Here is a 12034-nt window from a genome sequence, read left to right on the forward strand (position 1 = left end):
CCCTGCTCTCTTTGAGGAGGGCCGCTACAGCGTTCATGAGTATGGTAAAGACCCTGGGGGCCGAGTTGAGGCCAAACAGGAGGACATTGTATTGGAAAATGGTAGCCCATGATCCTGAACCGTAGGAAAGAACAATGGGGCTGCCAGATCGGGATGTGTAGTACGCATCCTTCAGGTCCAGGACGCACATCCAGTCTCCCTTGTCCAATGTCTCTGCTAGAAAAGCTGGCGCAACCATCTTGAATTTTTGCAGGGGTAAGGAGAGGTTGAGGTTGGAAAGGTCCATCACAACTCTCAGGCCCGCCTGGTTCTGCTTCTGAATGTCGAAAATCCTGGAGTAGAAGCCAAAGCCTTGCTGGGAGGATGGAACTTCCTCCACTGCCTGGCTCTCTACGAGAGACTGGATCTCTGCCAAAAGAGTTGCTGTCCCAACCTGTGGGAGTGGAGGGGAGGAGGGAGGAGGGAGGAGAGGCTGGGATGGGAAGGCGGTACCCCGTGGATACTACGGAGAGGATACAGGGGTCCGCGAAATTCTGGCGCCTGTTTGTTCATTTTGTGCATGGAGCGCAAGCCTGCCCCCCCCCACCGGAGACACGTGGACCCGAAGGGGCGTGTCATGCCTTCTTTCCCTCGGAGGCTGAGGAGGGGAACTGGAAAAAGCCCTTACCCCCCCACCCCTCTTTGTTGTTTGCGCCGGTTCCGAGACGGCGAGCGGTCCGGCTGCCTGGACCTGCGTTCCTGGAAGCCGCGGAGATTGGGTGTACGATTTGGGCATGGTCTTTGTAAGGATGGATAAAGACTTTGCCGTTTGTGAGCGGCTGTTCTTTTTGTCCATCTCTTTGTCCATAGAGGAGTGGAAGAGGCCCCCCCCTCTCGAACGGTAGATCTAGAACGCGCTCCTGGACATCTGGGTTGAATTTCGTTGCCCGGAGCCAAGCTGTTCTCCTTATGTCCGTGGCAATACAGATGGCACGGTCTGAGGTATCGATATGCGCCACTGTTGAGTCCATGAGGTAATGTGCCACAAGCTTGGCTTCTGCTAGCCCTGCCTTAAAGCGTGATTGGCATTGGGTGGGGAGTCTGCAATTCCCCGCCATAAGCGTTGGTAGGCAGCAGCCAGCATGGCATCTGCGTTGGCCTGACGTAGGTGCAAGGAGGCGTTGGAATAGATCTTCTTGCTGTACGCCTCCAAGATCTTTCTCCTCCTTGCCTAGCAGCGCCGCAGAGGAGGAGGCTGAGGACGACTGAGCCTTGGAGTATAGTGATGCCGCAGAGATCACTGAGGAGTGTGGTTGAGGATGGGTCGAGAGCAAGAGTGTATCCCCCTCCATCTGCCTGTACTTGGCATCCCAGCATCGATTGACCGGCTGGACCGAATGGGGCTTAAGCCAACCCTTCTTGGCCAGGGAGGCTACATCGGTTTGCAGTGGAATCCCCGTGTTTGCAGAGGGGCGTCTTGTGAGGACTTCAGCCAGAACCCCCTCTGCTGGCTGTTCAAACTCGGGTTGGGGAGGCCCAGGTACTCCGCCAAGCCAGCAAGACGTTCATGGAAGGCCCTGGCTGATAATGGCATGTTCGGATCCTCCTCGTCGTCCGGATCCTGCAGATCTGGAGGATCTTGTGGAGGAGGAGGGGTAGATGGCGCTGGAGGCTGGGGTACAGAGACCGCAGCCGGAGGCTGAGGCGGCAGCGGAGGTTGCAGAATTGGCTGTGGAGCTAGAGGAGGCGGCTGCACCAGGGCCTGGGGGCCTGATGAAAGCGTCTGTGGTGCCTCTAGCATGGCGGGGAGGACTTCCCTGACTGCGTCTTTGATGATAACCCCCATCTGAGGAGCCCTGATGAGGCCGAGAAACTTCACGAAGAGCACCTCCTCACTGGCCAAAGAGGTGGCAGGGGGTACCGACATGGTAGCAGGGGCTGCTGGAGCCACTGCATACCCTGTCCATATGGACGCAAAGGAAAGTTGCCCTGCGCAAATGAAGGGTAGACTGTAGGCCACATACCTGGTTGAGGCCAGTCCCACCATGCCACTCTTCGGCGAATTCGTGGAATGGCGTCAGACGGGTGCCTCTTTCTGGCACGGTGGCCATTTTGTCGAGCTGCCTGCCACGTGCCTGCGACGTGTTGCTCAGCCCGCTGGGCCCAGCCTCGTCCAAGACTCTTGCGTGTGGATCTCTGAGGCCTACCCTGCTCCTCGGGCCTCAGCCCGGTAGGTGCAACACCCGCGACCCGGGGTTCGGTAGAGCTGTGTTTAGGCACCCCCTCGGACGCATTGCCGGTATTAGGGCGTAGCCCCTCGGACGTATTGCCGGTGTTAGGGAATAGCCCCTTGGCCATTGTGCCAGTAAAAGGGCATAGCCCCTCCGGTGTAGATCCGGTACAAGAACCTTCCGTGGTCTGAGACAAGGCAACATAGGCAGAAGGAATGGGGGTCTGAAGTTGGGAAGAGCCCGTTGCAGGATGGACACCTGCTAAACCCTGTAGAAGTCGACATGCGCCGTGGAGGAGTGTGACGCCTGAGGACCGAGTACCTGTGATAGAAAAGACAAAATAGACGAAGAGAAGAAGTATCTGCACGTGGAATTACATGGCTGAAGCCAAACCCAGGAACGTTGGCGAATTCCGCCGGTTCCAGTCGATGCAGAAAAGGGGACTGAGGTGTGGCGCCAGAGTGCGAAATCAGGGCAGCACATGCTTTTTGGGCCGCGCCTCTAAATTTAAAGGGGAAGAAGGTTTTTTGTGGTGAAAAAGGTTCCGTCTCCCGTCCCTTGGAAGGGACGCTGATACAGTATGGAGGAAAGGGGACAGGACGTAAGAGTATGACCCAGAGCTCAGTGATTGGTTGTTAGGAGAAAGACAGTTCAGAAATGAAACTGATTTTTTCTTTACAGAGGATTCCCAGCCTGACGACGGGGAACATTCATGAGCATGTGAATCCATGCCAGCCCCATGCTGGAGAACAACAGTTACAGGTAAGTAACTTGTTGCATCTTCCTGACCTGGGTCAACCCCACAACTTTTAGCTTAACTGGTGTATTATTTTTCCTTAATACCTCTGTGAGCGGGAACCTTGTTCCACACCCACAGAATCTTTTACTCTTTTTATGGGTGTCATTATTTGACTCTCCATAGTGTCTTTTTAAAGTTATCCTCTTTAACAACTTATTGGCAATATGTGCATGTTGTTGCTGGGTTGCCATAGGGGCTCCCCTTTTAACTTTCTCTGACTAAGCTTGAAAGAACTACAGTTCCCAAGGGTAGAAAGGATCTTTGGATCCCTTTTACATTTTATGTTGTGAAACCAGCACACCCCACCTTATGTGGAGTGCTGGGGAGATGCAATGTATTCCCTTTCACACTAAAACTGTAACAATTCTGTTACAGGGACAAGTTAACCTTCAATGGCTGGTGGCAGTGATACCTTGTATTAATTTGGTGCACCTTTACCGCGGACTGTGTTCACAGATGCAGTAAAGGCACCTAAGGGTGCTCATTTTACCCTGGACTCCCCGCCAAGGCTCCAGTCTGTCTGTGGACGCAGGAAGCGAGGGAGAAGTCCAAAACTCTGCAGCCCTTTCTCTTCCTCCTTGCCTGAATGGGGACAAATCCCAGTGGGGGGGGGCTGGCTGTCCTGATTGGACAACCAGACCGGCCCTTGTTGTAAAATGCAGGGAGAGAATGCAGAGGTTTTGCTGTAGCTCCTGTTAAATACTGCAAACCTGGAAGCTGAAGACAAGTCGACCACTGGAACCGAAACAGACGATCATGAAGGAAAAACCGACGAAACGATTTCCAGCGACCGGAGAGCCTGCTGTGTAACCGGAGCCTGCTGTAGCCCTTCCTTCCAATTGACCTGGGGACTCCAAAAACGATGACCCAGAGCCTGGCGAGACCCACTAGACTCAAGAAGATCTGCATTTTGACCCATCCCACGCGTTGCTGCGACCTTGCAAGGCTGCAATACCCCAATACCCTGGGACCTCGAGCCATTGTGCAGTGCACGGTCTTTCGAATTTCAAATCTTGCTAAAACTTAGTGGACATCCTGGTGTATCTCCAGAGACAAGAATCGAGTCTGAAAAGTCCCCTCAACAGAGTGCTAAACCTTTGTAACAACAATAATTCAACCGCGATTTTCTGTCTTCTTCTGTGCTCCTTGAAAAGGCACTAACTCCGCAGAACTGCATTCAGCCACAGGGAAAACCTTGCCTAGAGTCTTGTTAGGCAAGATTGTATGCAGTACCCTTTGGGTGCACTACAACACCACTGACCTCCTGGCAATAGGAACCCAACCTTTGGTATAAGTCTGTACTACACAGGTTGGTAGCGTGTTGAGCAGTCAGGCTTTTCTCAAGAGGGGTGAATGTGAGCTGTAGGGGAGTTGCACAAAGATTCACAGTGACAAGTATTCAAATAAACTCTTACACACAAGGTTTCTTGATTAAACAATTATTAATGTATTTAACAGCCCGTTAGATTAAGCCTTCTTCAGAAGGGAGCAATATAAAGCAACACACAAATACACTCCAAAAATACACACTCTTAAGTTTCTAAATCAGAAGTACCCTTTTGGGATGGCCCACACACAACCTACACCCTCCGGTGACTTCAGTAGCTAGGGTGCTGTGGACATTAATATGTCACTGTTGCATTTAGAATAGCTTAGGAATAGGTCAAAGGAAAAAGTTATTAGACCAGACAAGAGACCACAAATATTCTTAAGCAAGGCAAATACTTTCAGATGCCCCAATAAGATTTATTCAGTGGAACAGGCTAAGTCAAAGTCAATGGGCAAAAGTCTATTTGAGCTGAAACACTTCTTTGCAGGTAAGTAAAGTCTTTGCACAATGTTTTAGAAGTCTTTTAAGAAAAAGAAGAATCAATGTAGGGCCACAAGCTGATAGACTTGTGAGGGGTAGAAGATGCAAGCAACTCTACAACATGAGGTAAGTTCTCTCAGACTTTACAGTACCTTTGGATTGAAGGAAAAGTGCAGCAGATGGCTTCTGTTCCTGTGCAGCTCTACAGATCTCACTGTTCCTGGGCCTCAGTCGTGGGGACAAGACGGAGGACTTCTGGGGACTCCTGCACTGCAATGGGACGGTCATCGCTCGCAACCGGCAATCTTCAAACTACTGGCTGTTCAGTGTTTCAGTTCCTCACGTCTACTGCAAATAGCAACACAGCGGTTCCTAGCTGTCGAGATGGGCTTTGCTTCCTTCTGGGGCCGGCACTCTGTTGAGGGGGCTCAGGCTCCGTCAGTCCTGTTTCCTGGGAGTCTGGAGGATCTTCCTGGAGCTCTTGGCCAGGTTTCTATTTTCGCCGCCCGACCCCACTGATAGGCGGAAGCCGGAGTGCAGAAGCAGCTCCTAGTCTAAGGGCCGAGTAGAAGGGCCTGTCTGTGCCTGTCCAATGCCATACGGTCCGTCGGCCAGGACCCCTCTATCAGAGAACTAGTGAGCTCCAATTGTTAAGTACATTTGGCCCATCGGCCTTACAAAGAAAACCACCCCTGCCTCAACGTGTACTGTTCACTAGGGCCGGCTACATGCAAACCATAGCAACTATCCCTCCCCAAGGCTATGCTTGAATAACCTCTCCACGGCCCGTGTTTCCGGTCCCTGCATTAGCTGCATTTTCTCGCACGCCGGCTCCACGTCATTATAACTGTATACGGCAAAGGTATATCTTGCTCAACACTGTGATTTCATCTATATACTGCCAACTGTGCACACACGCGCACAAGCACTCCAGGTGTATGCGTGCTGAATACTGATTAGTACTAACTGTACACCGCTTCTGCATACCCAGATCCACATCGGCACCCACACGATTATAATGCATAACACACTTACACCTCGGCACCAAATCATCCACTTAGTACTAGCTACCACACTTTCCCTCACCACCCTTTACTTCTCCCACCTCACAATGACTAACTGGAGGCCCACCTCCACACATCCACTTAACGATCAGCTCTAAACCACAATCACACTAGCACCTTAAACGTTGACACATCGCACATACAACACACTTGCCTCCACATGCCTGCCACACATAGCAACATCTATATTACTCCGGCTTAGGGCATGCACGGCACCCTCGCTATACTTAAGCACCCCAAAATCCACTGCCAAAAGGAACTCCAGCCTAAGTACTCGCATTCAGCCCACTCACAGCGCTAAACTCTCCTAAGAAACAAGATATCCCCAGGGCCTCCTCCAAGACTACCCAACTACCCAAGCCCAAACCTCAAACCCAAACTCACACAGACCACACACACCCCCCAACAGACAAGCCAACACAAACAAGAAATCCATCTCCAAACCATCGCACCACGCTAAATCTAACACTGCCTCACCACCACCCCCATTTAAGTGTGCTCTGAATGTGCACTCACTCGCCGCCCATGCACTAGAAATCCACGATCTGCTCTCCCTCCACGACCTAGACCTACTAGCCATAACAGAAACCTGGCTCCACGAAGCCTCAAGTCCGGCTATAGCCCTAGCCCTCCCAAAAAACTACTCATCTTTAGAAAAGACAGACAAGCCTCCAGAGGAGGAGGCGTAGCCCTCATAGCAAAAGGCTTGCTCTACATTAGACACCCTTAACCACAAATGGGACAGCCAGGTGGACATTATCTCTGCTAAACTCTCACTATCACCTAGCTGCACCATAAATATACACACCATTTACAGACCCCCAACCGCCACCCCTGAATTCCAAGCTCAACTCCTGCACCTACTAGGGAACAACCTTAAGAAAAGCACCAAAACACTTACTAGGCGACCTCAATCTTGCATTCAATGACCCCAAGGACAAAAGCGCAGCCGCCCTGGACAAAGAGCTCTCCTACATGGGATTCCAACAAATTGTCACCTCTCCCACTCATTGTAAAGGCCGTACCCTTGACTGGGTGACCGACCACAACTGCCAGACCTTACTCACCAATATCTCAGCCCTCCCATGGACTGACCACAATTTTATACAATTCACAATTCCAGCATCTCAACCAGCCAAACTTCCCATAAAAGCACCTCCCACGCTAGCCAGAAGCTCCAAGAATTTAACCAAGGAAAACGTCCTTCCCTTCTTGGAGATTCCTGCACTTAAGCCTAATTTCTCTAATGACCATACCACACTGGCCTACATCTACGCCAGCAGGATGACCAAAGCCATCGACACCATTGCCCCACTTGAAAACAAGAAAGAAAAGAATCACTTCACGCAAACGCATGGTTCACAGACAAACTAGCGACTCTAAGGTTAGCTAAGCGTCAAGCCCTGAATACTTGTCAATCCAAACCTAACACCACCACTAAGGAAAACTTCAAACAAATATCATCACAATATAAAAAAGCCATCACCCACACCAAAGACCTCTCCTTTAACGCACACATCACCAAAGCCAACTCTCAATCTAAGGAGCTCTTCTCCATCTTCAAAGAACTCACCACTCCTCCTTCTACCTCCAATGACATCATTAAAGACGAAACTTGGTGCTCGAACATTCAAACAGCCATGCTAAAAAAATAAATAGAGCTACTTCAGGACTAAATCCTAGTACAAGCTAAAACCCTTCCTAAAGTCAACCTCATGTCACCATCCACCCAAAATCCTAAGGACGCCCCCCAAACAGCTCTTCTCCTTCCAGGATGTCACAGAAGTAGAGGTCATCAACATCCTCAAGCAACTCAAACCCTCAATGTGTAAATGTGACATGAGCCCCCTAACGTAGTTAAAGAATGTTCCAAGGAACTAGCACCGCTCATCAAAGCCTTTATCAACGCCTCATTCTCTTCCATGCACATCCCAGCCAACCTCAAAGAAGCTTTGGTACGGCCGCTTCTAAAAAAAAAAAACGACACTAAACCCTTCATCACCAAATAACTACAGCCCCATTACCACTGTCCCCTTCTTTATAAAAATCTTACACAAGGCAGCTCATAACCAAATCCAACTATTTCTGGAAACCAACAACATCCTAGGCAGAAGCAAATCAGGATTCCGCAAAGGCGATGGCACGGAAAAGACTCTTCTTGATGTTAAAAATCAAAATCACATCTATCATGGATAAAGGCAAACCGGGTCTCCTCCTTCTCCTAGACCTCTCAGCCGCCTTTGATCTTGTAGATCACAAGACCCTCACTTCACACCTTGTAAACTCAGCCCAATTCACGAATAAAGCAGCACATGGATCACCTCCTTCTTAAATGGCAGAGCCATGAAAGTGTTCTCCAGTCATGCTAACGCCACACCCACCACTATACACTGCGGGGTCCTCCAGGGTTCGTGCACGGCCCCCACTTTATACAACCTCTTCACCAAACCTCTCTTTGACGAACTGGACTCCCTCGGCATAGCCTACACTAACTATGCCGATGATGACGACACTCAAGTCCTCCTACCCCTTACAGGCTCTTATGACACAGACGCAGTGGCAATCCACCCGATATACAGCACAATCGAAGCTTGGATGGCCACGAATGGACTCTGCCTCAATGGTGATAAAACCAAGATTATCATCATTGGCCCTAAAGAAATCTTAGCCAAACTTGACCGTCAATATTGCAACTTCTCCAACATGAGGTATCTACCTAGACTCCACCTTGTCCATGACATGCCAGGTTAACGCCATTGCCTCAGCCTCTGCACACACCACGAAACTCATCTATCAAATAAAACCATATCTATCTAAACAAAACTGCCTCACTATAGCTAGAGCGACCATAGGAGCTAAGCTTGATTACTGTAACATCCTCCTTGTAGGCCCCTCCAACACTAACCTAAATCGGCTCAAGGTTGTTCAAAATAATGCCCGCAGAGCGGCGCTGAACATTCCAAAAAAGAACAGATCACCCAAGCAAGACGTGAAGCACACTGGCTCACCGTATGAGAACGAATCACATTCAAGACTCTCACACTTACACGCAAATGCCTTACACTCAATGCCCCACCTTACCTCTTTGACACCATAGTACGAGAGGCCTCCCTGCGCCCAAAAAGACACTGTCACTCCAACAAACTCTGCATCCCCACCATAAAAAGGAACAGAGCAGGAGGCATTGGCTTCCCGCACATCGCTCCTAAACTATGGAATGATCTACCAAACTCACTAAGAGCTGAACCGTCCCTCCCAGCATTTAGAAAAGCCTTAAAAACCACCCTCTTCAACTAACCCCACCGCGACAGACTTCACCCCCACTATACGCTAAGCGCACCGCTGTCTCTGTCTCTTTCCATGTAACTAAGAATGTACTGTTTGCTTTGTCACTATGTATTACTTACTACTTACTATGTAACTAAGCCTGCGCAACATCTGTAACATCTGTAACCAGCGCAACGATGCCCACGGGCTGATGTGCGCTTTACAAATGTGAATAAATAAATAAATTAAAAGCAACGCACACAAACTGGTGTTCTTTTCCCTGGCTATTCTGTTTCCAGCAGCAAATGTGGAAATTCAGCCAGCTTAGAGAGGATATCCAGCTGGCTTACTTTGGTCCCACCAACTCAAAAAGGGAGAAGTCCTCCTTGCAGGGGGGCTTCTCCGTCGATACAAATTTGTAGCTTCAGCACAGCAGCGGAGCTTCACTTGGCAAACCAACGGTCCAGGAGTTGCAGCAGGCGTCTCTTCCAAGTTCTTCTTCTGATCTCCTAGTGGACGGCTCTGCCTTCCAAGCCAAAAAGCCTCGCCTTTTATGCAGCTTGCTCCCATTCATTCCAGCCGAGCTGTCAGTCACCCAGCAGGGTGGCGGTCCTTGCCGGACAGCCAGCCGGCCAATCGCCTAAGAGTGCATTCCAGTCTCCTAGGAGACTAAGCACAGGGAGTTTTGGGCACCTCTCTCGCTTCCTGCCCCCGCCAGACACCCTGGAGAGAGGCGGCTTTCACTCGTCAAGCCCGCCAAAGACAAAACAAACAAAGGGACCAAACCTGGTTTAGCGCGCAGAGTAAATCTCAAGAAGGACCTTTCCACAAAGAAATGGCGATAAAAGAAGACCAGGCCATTTTAACAAAAATGGCACCCATGGGTGCTTTACGGTGGCTGCGAACGCTGCCCGCGGTAAAATCCCATAATAGTAGTAAAAAGTAAACCACAGCCACCAGCCATTCAGTGAGGAAAGGGTAACATAAAAATGTTACGTGAGAAGCTAGACAAGGTGATACTAAGTGTTACTAAGTAACCCCTCCAGCACCCTATTGTAAGATAGTGTGTGCTGGGTCTAGAAAGTTACAAATGTAAGCAAAGTCAATTTCACTTTATTGCTCTGGGAAACAGTAGTTTATCCCAGAGATGGCATTTAAACCTTTGGGAAATCTGAAAGACTTCCCTGTGTCACTGCAATGAAGGTGCTGTGTGGCACAATGTAAAAGATGATGCCAATGGAGTTTGTCAGACTCCACAACCAAAAGAAACACAGAATACACAATCACAGAGTGTGAAAAAGCGTATCACTCTCTACAGGTTAAAAAAATCAAGTCCTCAGAATCCAGCAAAGTTGCTGGGGGTCTCTAAAGTACAGAGAATTAGCACATTTCTGAGAATTCTCCATAACAAGTCTTCTCCATTGATCCCTGCTGCAAAGTCCCTTCTGAGGTCTTGTTTTCAGTCACCATGACAAGGAATCCACTGACCGGGTATTTGGCTGCAGATCCTGAAGTCCTCCTGCTGCAAAATCTTCTTCAATGCTGAGGTACTGTGTTGACTTGGGTATGTACTTACCTTAAGTATGTTAGGATTTCTGTGTAGCTGTGGGGTGTTTTTTGTGATTGGGAGGCCTCTCGTCCAGTGCACCCAATCCCAGTGCTAGAATCCTGCAAGTGTTTCTTCTGTGACGCCCCTGGACCCTCTTCATACTCTAGAAGTAAAGTACTCACCTGTTTGCCCAGTCTTCCTAAGGAACTCTGACTTTTGCTGCATAAGAACCTATCCTGACACTGCCTGCTGGTCACTAGAATCTAGGGACCCCCTCCCCTTGTGCCACTAAGAACACTCATGCTCCAAGAATAAGGGAAAGGCTTTTAAGGAATTGGGCCTTTTGCCTAGAAAAGAACCCAAGTCTTTAAAAGTGACTGAGTGGTAATTGTAACTCTAGGAGTGAACATAAGGAGGAAAGCATCATAAGGATGGCTGTATAAATCAGCATCCAAAATGGTAGCCCGCGGGAGATTGCCACAAATGTTGATGCCCAGACAGGATCACAGTCCGTTTTGCACGAATGCTCAGGTAAGAGATCTAATCGTGGACTATAGTAAATGGATTCTTGCTTAGTAGTATTTTGACATAGAAAAGCTTTACTTATTTGGACATATCTGCTTTCATGTAGTTGCTAATAAAATTCATTTGGATAACTTACATAACTGATTTGATGTCTCAAGTCTCCAGCATATGAATTCATACGACGTAAGCAATGGGTGAGAACAACATCAATCTGTTATACTTTATTATAGTGGTTTTAAATCTCAAATCAACAGAAGGTTGGTGTATATTAATTGGTTTTTGTTATTTAATGTTACCCATTCTCTTTGAGGAGAAGAGATGAGATAGATTAAATTGGTGAGCTACGTTCAAGACATTTCAAACTGATATAACATCACTGGCTATCTTTAGAATTAGCACGCTGAGGGACACACTTTAGCAAACTAACTCAATTACTAATCAATAGTGCGTAAATGAAACAATGGGTTAATATCAAGAGGCACAAACTCTTTTTAGAACCAGCACGGTGAGGGGCACGCCTTTGCTAACTCTATTTAATTTCACTAATTAGTAGTGCACAAACTGAATAATTGATAATCATCAAAAGGCACAAACTGTGGCGCTAGTGCAACATATGTATGGGTGAGCCGCTTTTCACTGATCTGATCATTTGATGAATAGGAGGTTTCTACTAATTCTGATGTATTTACAATATTCAATATGAATAATGATATAATTATCAATCACTTGGTGAATTGAATTCTTGCATTCATTTTCGTTGGTGGCATGAATCTTGGAAACTAATTTAGATGAATTGCATTTCATTTATCA

General features: G+C 48.4%; 1 protein-coding gene across 2 annotated transcripts in view; it reads right to left on the minus strand.

The window, feature by feature from the left end:
• BRWD3 (bromodomain and WD repeat domain containing 3) overlaps positions 1 to 12034 on the minus strand; it is a 1632068-nt gene that overhangs the window by 1428033 nt on the left and 192001 nt on the right. The window lies entirely within an intron of this gene.

The sequence above is a fragment of the Ambystoma mexicanum genome, chromosome 5p (assembly GCF_040938575.1).
Source record: "Ambystoma mexicanum isolate Mex_15411 chromosome 5p, UKY_AmexF1_1, whole genome shotgun sequence".
Lineage (NCBI taxonomy): Eukaryota > Metazoa > Chordata > Amphibia > Caudata > Ambystomatidae > Ambystoma > Ambystoma mexicanum.